Source organism: Spea bombifrons, chromosome 6 (assembly GCF_027358695.1).
Source record: "Spea bombifrons isolate aSpeBom1 chromosome 6, aSpeBom1.2.pri, whole genome shotgun sequence".
NCBI lineage: Eukaryota > Metazoa > Chordata > Amphibia > Anura > Pelobatidae > Spea > Spea bombifrons.
The window spans coordinates 12,380,090-12,395,956 of NC_071092.1; positions in this window are offsets into that span (position 1 = coordinate 12,380,090).

Consider the following 15,867-nt stretch of genomic DNA (forward strand, 5'->3'; position numbering starts at 1 on the left):
AACATAAAATACAAGTACAATATATGTTGACAGAATAAGGTCTTCAAACTCATCTTGAAGTTTTACATACACGTTTTCAGCATTTTTTATTTGAGTATCCTTTTGACTCATCTAGGATTCTACAAATGCCTAGTGACCAATTGGAGCCCAGTTTCTTGCACACACTCATACAGGTGATCGATATACACAAAGTAATTCTAATGCGTTACTAGGAGAAATGCTGCTTTCTCCTCAAAATGAAATGAATGATCAGCAGAACATCCTTTTTATATCCTCATTAATCCTTCCACATATTGGAACTGAGTGATGTTGTTTAAGTTACCAGAATAAAGCCCAGATGTCATACATGCTGCCTGTTTTTCATATTTCATGCATCAGTTCATTCTCTGTCTGCTCCCTTTTAGTCACCATTTGTAAGAGAGAGATCGTGGCAGTAATAAATGCCTCCTCTATGGTTTAGCTGTTGCAGGCAGAAGCCCATAGTTTGTTACTGATGTGCTTTCGTTACATGAAAAAAGAAAAACATCTATTTCCAGAGTACATGCAGGTTCTTTAGTGCAGTTATTACACTTCTCTTACTCAAATTGGAATTGTGAACACAAAACAATATTGTCTTAAGACCTATTGGAAGTTGTAGGAATTCATTTGTAAGGAAGGAGGTTTATGAAAAGAATATCACCAAAATAACAGTTGAAGGAAATTGGGTTCAAATGAAATAAAAGTGTGGGTGAAATCAGGGGAGGACTGGCAACATTCAAGTCAGGACAAATCCAGCCAAGTAACCCATGTCCTCTATGCCAATACACCCCTGGGTTGTAAAGAAAAAAAGTAGAAAAAATGTTTTGCTTGGTTTTACTATTTCTTGGAATCACGTTGCAGACAAGATGCATGGATTATTTACAATCCATTAATACGCTATTCAGTACCAAAAGTCAGTAGAAAGGGTTAGTGAGAAGTAGTCATTTGATGCTTTCCATAAATAATTCACTTTTTCGCCAGCAATACCTGCCCTAGAATAATAAAGGGTTCAACTAAGTGCACTTAATGGTGCTGTATCATAGATACTGCATGCTCATCTACTAGTGACTTTGAGACAAAATATTTATTTTTTCTCATCAGTCTTTCATTATAAGATGGCCAGATCTCGGCTTTCTACCATCTCTACCTTTAGTACTTCCCTTGTATGCACTGGCTTGCTCATATAAGAGAGTCTCATGGAGGATCGGGCAGCCCCTACCAGTTCAGTACCCTAAGCATCTGCCTAGTTTGCCTATCATTCAACAAGATAAACTTGGCCTGACTACCGTATTTCCCCATGTATAAGACGCACCTTAATTTTGGGGCCCGAAATTTGAAAAAATCTATATTACATAAAGTTATTGTACTGGCTTCCTGGGCATGATATGAGTGTGATTGATGTTGGCTGCTAGCAATTGTTAGCAATCACACTCCTATCATGCTCAGGCAGCCAATACATGCACATCACTTTCAGCCTCCCTGTGCCCCCCTAAACACGCATCCGTGCTATCACACACACACACACGCATATATTCATTCATTTACTCCCCCACCTGAACTGCAGATCTTCTGGTGCTGCTCGCAGACTTGGGGCTATGGGGGCTGCTGTTTCCCTCTGCGTTGCTGGAACAGGAACTCAGCAGAGTCATGTGATGTGATGTACATTCACGTGACTCCACTGAGTTCCTAAGCCGCCTCGACGGAACAAGAGACGCTGCTGAGCAACACAGAGTTAAGCGGCAGGTCCCCTGCAGATGATTATTTCGGGTAAAAAAAAATCTACCACCACTGTATAAGACGCACCCAGTTTTTAGACCCCAAATTTTTCTAAAAAAACATGGGGAAATATGGTATACCCTGCTGCCTCTGTTTGCAATAATATTGCTCCTGTTAGTTTTAGCTGAACTACCCGATGGGTTGCCATACTGTTTTCTAAAAAATACATGCTTGTGAAAAAATCATAATGCACTTTACAGCTTTAAATGCTTACAATGACAAACCCTTGTAAGGTGCTTCAAAAGATATGCGTCATGTTTCTGGGTGATAAATACATGATTGTAAAGTAAAATCAATGTCATATAATGGTTTTAACCTCTTTGAGCTAACTATTACTCCCAGTAGTGTAAAATTTTTCTGTGTAAAAATAATATATAAAAAATAAAAAAATGTAAAAAAATTAAAATTAAAAAAAAATTTAAAAAAATATATAAAAAAGATAATAAAAAATTATTAAAAAACCTTACTTCCCATTGCCCTAGCATAACATCTAGCCAGTATAACCCTTCTGCCCCCATTCACAACCCCCAAGCCATAGGCATAAAAATTATACAAAATTATAGTATGCTCCCTGGTGCTGGGAAAGTCTGGAAAATCTATATAAATTAGGTATTTCTGAAATCAGGACACCTGAATTAATAAACTTGGAGGGGATTTTCCATCACTTTACCTAATTTTGTGAGGATTCAGAGGGAAAATGTAAAAAAAAAAATAGTTTATTTTTGTAATCTTCGCTAGTTTTTACTAAATTTCTCATTCTAAATTTTCAGCTAATCATCCAACTATGGTATCAAACGAAAGTTCTATCTCTCCTTAAAAAACAATATATAGTTTATATGGGTACACTATTCACAGTTCAAGAGAATTATCGCTAAACCGACATACCCCAAAAATGGCAAAATTGCTCTGGGCTTTGAGGTACCAAAAACCCCTGGGATTGAAGGGATTAAAGGAATATCTGACCTTTCTGTAACAGATTACATTATTTTCTTTGAGGTCTATCACAGCTCTTGTTTTAAAACATCCAAATCCATGCATAATATGTACCAGTAAGAATGGTAATACTAGTAAAGTACTAACAAAGAGACACATAAATAAAGTAATGGATGGTAACCAGGGTGCACATGGGAGTTACATTGTTACATTAAGTGATATATATCCGGTTACCTTCTAGATATACCCAGCTACACACTACACACTTAAACTCTTGTACTGGGTGGCTGCATGTTAAGGGACCAGATATGTAACTAGCCCAATTGAGTCTGGGCCAATTCAAGATCCTTGTCCCTTATCTTTTTGAATGCTTTGGCTTCCTCCCACCATCTGGCATATAGAGGGAATGAAATCCCTTTGCATACACACTATGCATATATTGCATCAGTTGTCTGGATTTGACACCTGGTGTGGACTTTGACTAAGATCCTTTTATTTTATTTTTACTACCTGGTTATTGGCCCTGGCTTGCTTTCAGACCAAACCTGCTTCCTCTAGTCTTTTGACCTCAGCTTATTTCTAACGATTGTCCTCCTGCCTGTTCTACAGACCCAGTTGCCCACTGCGTATTCCACAGACCCCGTTGCTGTTAGCCTGTTCTGAGACTTCCTGCTTCGCCCAGGTGTGTCTTCAGCTGGCCCCAAAGAGAAAGTCTAAAGGTACAGCACACAGCAATCTGCAACTCGACACACCAATACCATTCTGCCTTCAGTTGAGTGCTAAGCCCAGTCCTGCCGCTGCACAGACACTCCAACCTGACCAGGAACCCACAACCCTGACAAACACACAGCCTCTTACACAACCACCCTCATGCTAACATACACTTAGTAAAACTCACTCAGCCACTCTATCAAACAATTCACTTCTTTACCTCCATCTGAGCCTTTTTCCAGCTTCCTGCACACTGTGCGAGTGGCCACACTATTATCACTGGGTCAAGTAACATTGTGTTACATGACCCCACCTCATTCCCGCCTCTGCGTGTCTGATTTGGGCTGGCCCTATTTAAAGGAAATTTAGACAGTCGTGTGGGGCAATTTCCCCCTTGCCTCCCAGGTCTGAATATCTCTGGTTCCTCTAATTTATCTATTTAATTTTCATTTTACTCTCAGAATTTACAGTTTTATTTACAGTTTTCCAGTTTACAATGGGCCTTGCTGTTATTAAGGGTACTCATGTGCCACATTAACTGCAGCACGGTGGGCTAGTTAGGAAAGCTGGCTGTGAGGAAGAGGCACTTGCCCCTTGGGCCGGTCTGATTTGGGGCGACTAAATTAAGCTTTGTCTTTCTAGATCTATTCCAACTCTATAGCCACCCGGATGTCTACAGTAACAGGGGCTTTTCTTTGAAGCTGGCATCATTCAGTGGATTTTCTGTACATTCTCTTTCTGTAAATGTATTTTGATCAGGAATGGATCATACACATAGAAAATGTTATCTCCAGATGTCTTTGTTTGCTTATTACTGGGCAAGTTTGTTTGAATTTCCCCCTACTACAAGGCAGCCCAAAGTTGAACTAACCCACTTGCAGAGGTGGGGTTACACAGTGTTACGTGACCCTGTGACAATAGATCAGCCACTTGCTGTACTCAAGCAGCTACAGTGCCCCATGTGCAGGAAGTTGTCAGCCCACCCCTCCCTCCAATGTAAGTGCATCCCCTTTATGTTAGACTTTCAGGCAGAGAAAAACAGAAAAATGCATGAATAACATGAAACAGATTTATATATGTTCACAAGAAGAATTTTCATTGCTGATGGATGCTAGGACTCATTCAATAAAAACTTGGCTTGACTGCGAGATAACATAATACATTAACTGCAATAATAAATTGCTGATATTCCTTCAATCCTAAAAACACACTTTGTTCCAGAACGTGATTTAAAAGTTTTGCAAATGGTTCTTAACCTACTTGTGATTTTGTAATGGAAATGGGTGGCAGGGTCATCATTTAGTGTTAAATCAGTATAAGCTGGCTGTCATTTCCTGAAGAGTGAAGTACATCTTAGTACTGAGCTAGCAAACCAAGTATTTAAACAATCCTGCAAAGTGCAGTTCAGAAGGATCAATATACAGCACTTTTTCAGCATGGCTGATCATTCCTAAGTAGGTTGGCTAAATACCATTAAATGCAAAATAGGTACAGAGATTAGCTCAAGACTATGCTGCACCTTAACTTTTTGATATATAACATTGTAGCATTTTAGTTTACACATATTGGATAAAATATATGATTCTGAATATGCGAATTCATGTATTGATCTCTAATCTGACATTTGAGTAAATAGTTACCCCACAGGTTTACAATGCATTAGTCACATTGCGCATTGTGACATTGTATTGTGGTATCCAAGAGTTGAAACAGTACCTCTCCTCTATACTCTATAATATGCACCAGCGTATTCTTGCCTGGTCTAGTTCTACAGTGACAGATCTGAGGGTCAGCAGCACCTGCACAACTAGCTAGGATACCATGCAATAAAATAGTGCTGGAATCAGATATTCCAAGTGGTGTCTTAAAAAAAAGATGCATTACCACTTGGTGATCAGATCTCAGCCTTCCACAGCTTAGTGCACTGACACGGACTAGCATGATTGCTGCAGTCAAAATTACATAAATTACATAAATGGAATTCTGGACTAAACTGTGTTTTGTAACATTCTATATTGGTTGCTGTAGTGGTTTCTGTGACAGGCTCAACCTCCCAGAAGTCACAGCAGGAGTCTACCATAATTACATAGTCCTAGCTAGTAATGGTCATTTCATCCAGGTCAGGGGTGTACCTAGAGTATTTGGCACCTGGGGCGGATACTGTATGTGGCACCCCCCCCACAAACACTTAGCTTCTATCGTTATATACTGGCGCAGACATCAAAGGTGGTACAGCATTACTGTCATCATTATATACTGAGGCAGACATTGACGGTGGTACAGCATAACACCTACCACTATATACTGAGGCAGACATTGACGGTGGTACAGCATTACACCTATCACTATCTACTGAGGCAGACATTGATGGGGGTACAGCATAACACCTATCACTATATACTGAGGCTGACATTGACAGGGGTACAGCATAACACCTAACACTATATACTGTGGCAGACATTGACTGTGGTACAGCGTAATCCCTATCACTATACATTGAGCCAGACACTGATAATAGTGCAGCATGACTCCTATCACTATATACTAAGCCAAACATTGATGTGGTGTAGGCCTACCACTTCATTATCTGGCTTAGGGATGCACCGAAACGAAAATTCTGGAATGAAACCGAAAATCCAGCATTTACCTGTCCGAAACCAAATATGACCATAAAAAAAATCTCACACTCTTATTTAAAGTAAGTAACACAGCAAAATAGGACAAAAAAATTCAATAACAATATTAATATTTTATATATATATACATATATATATATATATATATATATATATATATATATATATACATATATATATATATATATATATATATGATTGTTAACAGCAATCACACTCCTATCATGCCCAGGCATACCCAGATTCCAGCATGTACTAGCTGACTTGGCATGATAGGAGTGTGATTGCTGTTGGCAATTATATATATATATATATATATATATATATATCTATATATCTATATATAGATATTTAGATATAGATATATAGATATATATATTGTTATTATCATTGTTCATGTACATGTGAACTCAGCACTGGAGGCATAGAATCAGACATACAAATCCTGTATTTGCAGGTATACAATAATAATGTATGGAAACATAGCAAGAGATGAAACTACAGTCATCATAGATGATAGGTTGCACATCCCAAAGCCAGCTCTGGCGTCCACACTGCCCACATAGAACCTGACCAGCACCCAGATTACACACATAGGATTTACCATCTTTGTCCCCAAACAGCCCAACATGAGTCAACTTTGTCCCATAAACACCCTGCCTGTGTCATCTTGGTCCCCAAGGCTCAAACATCCTGCTTGTGCCATCTTTGCCTTTCCATAAATCAATTATACATCTATCATACACACAAACACTAACAGTCACTCACTAATTCACACTTTCATTCACATAATTAATTCACACAATCATTTCTCTCTCTCATTCACACAAATTTACACATTCATTAATGCATTCTCACAAACTCATTATCTCCCTCATTCAGACAATTCATCCATACATTCATTCATTCTCTCACTCATTCTCACTATCTACCTTTCCCCCTTTTCTACCCCTTCTCACTATCTAAATCCCTCCCTCCCTCCTCACTATCTACCCCCTCCCTCCTCACTATCTACCGCATCCATCCCTCCCTCCTCACTATCTACCCCCTCCTCATTATATACCCCCTCCCCCCTCACTAGCTAACCCCCTCCCCATCCTCACTATCTACACCCCTCTCCCCCCCTCCCTCCTCACTATCTACCTCCCTCCCCACTATCTACCCTCTCCCCCTTTGTAGTTAAAGGTTTTGGACATACCATCCAGAAGTCTTGCGGTGGGAGCACGACGCCTCCGTCTTCCTGCTCTGCCGCTGCTTTCTGCTCTGCCGCTGTGCTGCTTCACTGCTGAGCGCCGAAATCTGAAGTAATATTTCGGCGCTTAGCATGACATGCTGGCATCGCGACGGAGTTAGAGGCCTCGCAAAGTCCTCTCTCTCCTCTGTGTAAAAAAAAAAGTGACGAGGCCGCCAGGGATCTGGGACATGCGGTCACCTTAGCCCGTGGCACCCCCCTGATGAGCGGCACCTGGGGCGGACCGCCCCCCCCCGCCAGGTACGCTACTGATCCAGGTGCATAGCATGAATGGCTGGTGTTTTCCAACAGAGCACTTACCAGTTATGTTTTCAAATTGGCCCAACATATAGGGAGCCCAAGTTCTGTTTTAGTCCTCATGCTTTCTTTATTTTATGCCAATTTTAAAAACTAACCAGTCAGTTCACAATCTAGCCATGTGCCAAAACAGATGCCTTGGCTATTGAGTCATAATAGGTTCGCCATTACTGTTCTAATGCATCTATGGTTTCGCTGACATTCTACTTATCTTCTTAAGACACAGAAAAGTGCTGGTTAATGTGCAGCCTATCTCTCCCCATTACAAAATTAAAGAATGCAATCTGTAACTTTGGATCTTTGCTACCTAGCTCAGTTGCTGTTTCACAATCCTCCCACTGGATCCTGGTAAAAGCCCAATTTGAAGCCAGGTCACCTCTACAGCCAATTGGACATTATTTGCAGCCATTCTCTTTTCCTTTTGTCATTTGTCATACTGTATACAGGTTTGTAGCTTTGAATCTGCAGTTTTGATTCTGCACACATCAACGTATGCATCTAGATTGTCAGATCAGCTATAGGCTTTGAATGAACTTTATTAAGTAGTCATAAAACATAAAGAATATGCATAAGCCACACTGCCCTCAGGGTACAGAACAAGACAATTGTGACTGCAATGCAAAATCTGGTACACTTGGGAGTTATGTAGTCAATGCCATGCGCAGATGTTGGACCCCCTGGGAATTTCAATTGAGCCATCGCTGGCTGTTCTCTGACAATCAGGTAATGCATTATGGGGTAATAAAACATGCAGTTGCAAAGGAAAACAAATGAACTCTGGAGCCGTCGAAACATGTTCTGTGGAGTGACAAATTAAACTTCTCTGTTTGGCAGTCTAATGGACGACTCGGGGTTTGGTGGATGCAGGAGAACGTTACATGCCTGATTACATTGAGCCAACTGTAAGTTTGGTAGACGAGGGATAATGGTATGGGGCTGTTTTTCAGGGGTTGAGCTTAATGTGTCAGCATACCAAGACATTTTGGACAATGTGCTTGAAAATTCGTGGGAACAGGTTGGGATAGGTCCTTTTCTATTTCAGCATGACCATGCCCCAGTGCACAAAGCAAAGTCCATAAAGACATGGTTGGATGAGTTTGGGGAAAGAACTTGACCGGCTCACACAGAGCCCTGATCTTAACCCCATTGAACACCTTTGGAATTAACTGGAAAGGAGATTGCAAGGCAGGCCTTCTCTTTCCAACATCAGTGCCCGGCCTTACAAATGCTCTACTGGGTGAATGGGCGAAATTTCCCACAGAAACACTCCAAAATCTTGTGGACTTCTTCCTAGGAGAGTGGAAGCTGTTATAGCTGCAAAGGGGGACCAATTACATATTAATGTCTGTATAGGGAATGCAATGTATGAAAAGTCCCTGTTTGTGTAATGGCCAGGTGTATTGACCATATGGTTTATGTCAAAATATCAAAGCCATAAGTCTATTTGAAAAGACTCTACTGGCAAATTGCCAATTGGCAGCTGTTGCATCCTTGGCTAACATAGTTTTAAGCTTGGCTTATTGACCTGTAGCTCCCATCCTACCAAGCAGAGGCTGACCAGGAAATGATCATGCTTGATGCCCAAAATATAGTATTTACATCCAATGTACTATTAGTTAGCTAGTAACACAAACAATTATTTTATTGGGTGCAAGTAAATTACAAATACATGTTGGCCACAGCTGATGTTTTACAAGACAGACTGGGTAGCTCATCCTGCTCCTGTACACTTCCCATTTTGTACAGAGTGTATGACAAATGTACTGGGCATATACAAGTGTGCAATATAAATCTGGCCCTCACTTAATCAACCAAGTGCTTTCTAGCCAATAAAATGTCTAACCATGCTTGCTGCAGCTTCTCCTTTTCACAACATTCCCATTCTCCTATCCTTAGGAGAACGGGGCAACCCCTGGTGGTAGCTTTAAAAACGAGCACTGAGTATCACTCAGTGCTCAGTTATTGTGCTTAACGGAGTTCTATTGTGTTGCTGCATTATCCTATTGATTACTGTTGATGTATCCTGGCTATTGAATACTGTTTATGCTGATTTCTCTGTTCCTGATGCCTTGGCTATTGAATACTGTTTACACTGATTTCTCCGATCCTGAACCCTTGGCTATTTATTTCTGGACTTTGCTGTGTTTGCTATCTGCCCTCACCTGCTGTGAGGTATCCTGCATACCAGGTTCCACGTCCCGAACCTGACATAATGACTGAGCCATCATGGTACCCGCAGGATTATCGCACAAGATTACTGCTCTCACACAGCAGTTGGCCAACTTCTAACAGACTCTTCAGGAGATTCAAGCCGGCCACCACCACTTAAGACACCTTTTGATGCAACAAAACGCACATTCCAACAAGCTCCAACCAATCCACCTGCTGTAGCACTTCCAGTTGCCAAAGGCGCCACTGCTCTTGAGCCTCAGATACCTCTACTAGAACGATTCTCGGGGGATCGAAGTAAATATCGTGCTTTTGTAACATCTTGTGATACAGTGGGGTAAAAAAGTATTTAGTCAGCCACCAATTGTGCAAGTTCTCCCACTTAAAAAGATGAGAGAGGCCTGTAATTTTCACCATAGGTACACTTCAACTATGAGAGACAGAATGAGACAACAAAGTCCATAAATCACATTGTCTGATTTTTAAAGAATGTATTTGCAAATTATGGTGGAAAATAAGTATTTGGTCAATAACAAAAGTTCATATCAATACTTTGTTATATACCCTTTGTTGGCAATTAGAGATGTCAAACATTTTCTGTAAGTCTTCACAAGGTTTTCACACACTGTTGCTGGTATTTTGGACCATTCCTCCATGCAGATCTCCTCTAGAGCAGTGATGTTTTGGGGTTGTCGCTGGGAAACACGGACTTTCAACTCCCTCCAAAGGTTTTCTATGGGATTGAGATCTGGAGACTGGCTAGGCCACTCCAGGACCTTGAAATGCTTCTTACGAAGCCACTCCTTCATTGCCCGGGCGGTGTGTTTGGGATCATTGTCATGCTGAAAGACCCAGCCACGTTTCATCTTCAATGTCCTTGCTGATGGAAGGAGGTTTTCACTCAAAATCTCACAATACATGGCCCCATTCATTCTTTCCTTTACACGGATCAGTCGTCCTGGTCCCTTTGCAGAAAAACAGCCCCAAAGCATGATGTTTCCACCCCCATGCTTCACCGTAGGTATGGTGTTCTTTGGATGCAACTCAGCATTCTTTCTCCTCCAAACACAACGAGTTGAGTCTCTACCAAAAAGTTCTACCTTGGTTTCATCTGACCATATGACATTCGCCTAATCCTCTTCTGGATCATCCAAATGCTCTCTAGCAAACTTCAGATGGGCCCGGACATGTACTGGCTTAAGCAGGGGGACACGTCTGGCACTGCATGATTTGAGTCCCTGGCGGCGTAGTGTGTTACTGATGGTAGCCTTTGTTACTTTGGTCCCAGCTCTCTGCAGGACATTCACTAGGTCCCCCGTGTGGGTCTGGGATTTTTGCTCACCGTTCATGTGATCATTTTGACACCACGGGGTGAGATCTTGCGTGGAGCCCCAGATCGAGGGAGATTATCAGTGGTCCTGTATGTCTTTCATTTTCGAATAATTGTTCCCACAGTTGATTTCCTCACACCAAGCTGCTTGCCTATTGCAGATTCAGTCTTCCCAGCCTGGTGCAGGTCTACAATTTTGTTTCTGGTGTCCTTCGACAGCTCTTTGGTCTTGGCCATTGTGGGGTTTGGAGTGTGACTGTTTGAGGTTGTGGACAGGTGTCTTTTATACTGATAACAAGTTCAAACAGGTGCCATTAATACAGGTAACGAGTGGAGGACAGAGGAGACTCTTAAAGAAGATGTTACAGGTCTGTGAGAGCCAGATATCTTACTTGTTTATAGGTGACCAAATACTTATTTTACCGAGGAATTTTCCAATGAATTCATTAGAAATCCTACAATGTGATTTCCTGTATTGTTTCCCCCCATTCTGTCTCTCATAGTTGAAGTGTACCTATGGTGAAAATAACAGGCCTCTCTCATCTTTTTAAGTGGGAGAACTTGCACAATTGGTGGCTGACTAAATACTTTTTTACCCCACTGTATCTTCTTTCGTCTGAAACCCCGGGCTTACCCTACAGACTACATCAAGGTGCACACGGACATATCCCTGTTATCCGGTTAACCTCAACTTTGGGCACACCACCTATTGCACAGCAATAGCCAACTATTGGACTCATGGCATTCCTTTTGTGAGGCTTTGGATACCCTCTATGGAGATCCATACAAGGTCTCTTCAGCTACAACCATATTGTGAGCCTTAAAGCAGGGTTGGCGACCAGTATAAGAATACATCTCGGAGTTCAGGCGCCTGGCTCTGGAATCTAACTGGAACGAACCTGCACTACATGACCAGTTTCGCTGGGGCTTATCAGAGGCCATCAAGGATGAACTTGCATGTACCTCTATCCCGTCATCTTTAGAGGAATTTGTACGCCTGGTAATCCAGATCGACAGGAGGCTACAAGTAAGGTGATCTGAAGGCTAAGCCACCAGTTCCAGTTGGACACCAGCACGTAACCATCCTGGGGTTCATTCTCCTCTTCCTACGGAAGAACCTATGCAGATAGGTATAGTTCGAGGCCCACTCTCGACCGAAGAAAAAGAGCACCATAGAGCCTTGAACCTCTGTATGTATTGTGGCAAACCAGGCCATCTATACAAAGACTGTAGAATCCGTACCCAGGACAAGGAACCGATCATTCTGCTTCATACTAGTTCTAATAGACACCCCTACCTATCACCTATTTCTGTGTTATTGCAGTGGAATAAAGGTAGAGCCGTCTCACATTCATGGTGAACTCAGGAGCCAGTGGGAATTTTATCGATATCGAAACACTTCAGACTCTCACCATCCCTACATGTCTCAAGAAGAATCCGGTAGCTATCCAGCTCGTGGCCTGAAGTTCTCTCAAAACAGGCCCCATTGTCAGAGAAACCTTTCCTTTGACCCTTAAAATAGGGAATGGCCATACCGAGACCATCCGGTTCGATGTTGTACCTTCTCCAGTATCTCCTGTCATGGCTCAGGAGACATTACCGTCTCATAAACTGGGAGACTGGTGTGCTTCAGTTCTCCTCCTTCTATTTTACCAGTCGCTGTCTGAAGACTGAATCCATCTGTCTCACACAGACCATTTCTCCCCAAGAGATTCCCCTTCCCTATCAACAATTTAAAGATGTATTCAAAAAGAATATGTCAAATTGCTGACAAATTACCCCCTTTGAGACCATATGATTGCCCCATTGATCTCCTACCTGGTGCGGCTATACCTTTCTGCCGTATTTATCCTCTCTCAGAACCAGAACTCGCTACACTGAAAGACTTTATTCAAGAGAATCTTGCAAAGGGCTTCATATGACACTCTACTTCCCCTGCTGATGTATTCCATGATATTTTAGACCATTTCGTTATCGTGTATCTGGATGACATATTAGTATTCTCCCCGTCTCTGGAAAGGTATCGCGTACATGTGTGCCAAGTTCTGGCCCGTCTGAGGACACACGGACTATATGTCAAATTGGAAAAATGCGTGTTCAAGGTACAGAGTGTAGAGTTCCTGGGATATATCCTGTCTCCAACCAGTATTGAGATGGATCCCAAAAAGGTCAAGGCGATACTCAACTGGCCAGCTCCTACAGACCGAAAAAGAGTACAATGGTTTGTCGGATTCGCAAACTTTTATCGTAAATTAATTCGCAATTTCTCAAGAACAATACAACCTATCACTACCCTCTCTTCTAAAACACAAAGATTTATTTGGACCGAGGCAGCCCAAAAGTCCTTTGACTATTTGAAGGAGAAATTTGCCTCTGCTCCTATCCTTGAATCCTCCTGCGTTCCCTGTGCCCGCTCCAAAGAAATACACAAGAGACCCACCGTAGAGCTCGAGTTGTCCAGAACCAGTGGCGTCGGCAGGGGGGGGCCAGAGGGGGCCATGGCCCCCCTACATTATGCTGTGCCCCCCAGTGTGCCCCCCCAATTGACCCGGCTCACCGCCGGGAAACCGGGACATTTCCCGGTGTGCCGGCACATTGAGCTGCTGTAAAACCGAAGGGGGGGACCGATAATAGAGAAATCCCCCCCAGGGCTGTAAGTGGTGCTGCCCGATCAGCAGCTGCAGCGTGCAGGACTGGTTGGGAAGATCCGTGTGCTCTCTGTCACTGAGCGCCGGGCGATGGGATATGACGTTTATATCCCAGCCCCGGTGCTCAGCATAAACAGAGTGAGCGGCAAACCAGAAGGAAAGGAGGAAGAGAAAGCAGAAAGGAAGAAGAGAAAGCAGAAAGGAAGAAGAGAAAGCAGAAAGGAAGAAGAGAAAGGTAAGAGATGTGAAGAACGAGGGGGGGGTGTTTGAAGTGGAAAACGAGGGGGGGTTTGAAGTGGAAAACGAGGGGGGGTCTGATGTGCAAAACGAGGGGGGGTCTGATGTCCAAAACGAGGGGGGGTCTGATGTGCAAAACGAGGGGGGGGTCTGATGTGCAAAACGAGGGGGGGGTCTGATGTGCAAAACGAGGGGGAGGGTCTGATGTGCAAAACGAGGGGGGTCTGATGTGCAAAACGAGGGGGGGTCTGATGTGCAAAACGAAGGGGGGTCTGATGGTAGATATGTGTGTGTGCATATACAAATGGTGAGGCATGTATTCGGGCAATGTTTATGAATGTGTATGGGCACTTGGGCAGGCATATGTGTGTGTATAGGGCAGGTGTGTATATGTGCATGTATGGGCACGCGCATATATGGGCACTGTATGTGCATACGTGTGTATGGGCAGTGTATATGTGTCTGTATGGGCAGTGTATATGTGTGTATATAAGGAGTGTATTTGTCTTATAGTGTATACGTCTGTGTAAGTATGTGCAAGGGCAGTGTATATTTATGGGGAGGCATGTGTGTGTGAACAGTTTATGTATGTTTGGGCAGGCGTGTATAAGGGTAGTGCATATGTGTGAGTACTGGCAAGTGTCTATGTGCAGGCAATTGCAGCGTATATGTGTGTTTTTGTGGGCAGGCATGCGTAAGAGCAGTGCATATGTGTGTGTGTATGAGCAGGCATGTCGTACTTAAAGGGAAGACAATGATTCCCTGTAACACATGTTTAACTCAGGGGCACCTAGGGTTAAATCCAGGCCTATTTCTGGTTAAAATGAGTGTGTGTGTCACTGTATGTAGCATTTGGACACAAGAGAATATTGCGGGGTGCTACTTGATCTAGGGCATCACTAATACAAAGCACCACGTGTTAAATCTACGGGTAGGCAGAGTAAGTGAAGGATGTGTTTGAATGCGTGTCTGGGTGTGATAGCGTATGTTTGTGGGTATGTTATTGTGCACATCTGTTTTTATGGGTATGTTAGTCTGTTTCCAGGTGTGTTATGGTGGGCATGTGCCTAGGTATATTAGGGTGGGATTGTTTTGGGGTGTATTATTGTGAGTGTGTGTGTGTTTGTTAGTGTGTGCATGTGTATGTATGTTATTCAAGTGTCTAAGTGTGTGGATATGTTCCTGTGTGCATGACGTGTTAGGAGTCTTAGATGGATCCTTCCATACATCATAGTAGTCTCTGTGGCCGTGTCCAGCGGGGTCCATCTGTGGTTGTAAGATTTTTCTGTTTCTGTGGGAATTTTCTCCCATTCATCTAGTAGAACGTTTTATGAGCTGAAGGTGATAAACCAAGACATTTTGGACAACACTATGCTTCTAACTTTGTGGGAACAGTTTTGGGGAAGGTCCTTTTCTATTCCATCATGACTGTGCCCCAGTGTACAAAACAAGGTCCATAAAGGCATGGTTGCAAAAATTCCCCACAATTCTCCAAAATCTTGTGGAAATCGTTCCCAGAAGAGTGGAAGCCGTTATTGCTGCAAAAGGGGGACCAACTACATATTAATGTCTATGTATTTATAATGCAATGTCATAAAAGTCCCTGTTGGTGAAATGGTCAGGTATACCTTACCAGTAAAAATGCTATCCCCCCCAGATTTTTAGGGGTTCCTACGCCCATGCATGCTAGGGAGCGTTGAGCGGGGCCCAAGAAAATGCTTGGGTAGGGTCCAATATTTTCACTATAAAATATATTGGCAGCAGGGTAAATATCTATATATGTTTTGGCAGCAGGGTCTAATATTAATATATATTTGCTGCAGCGGCTAATATTAATATATATCGGAAGCCGGGACTAAT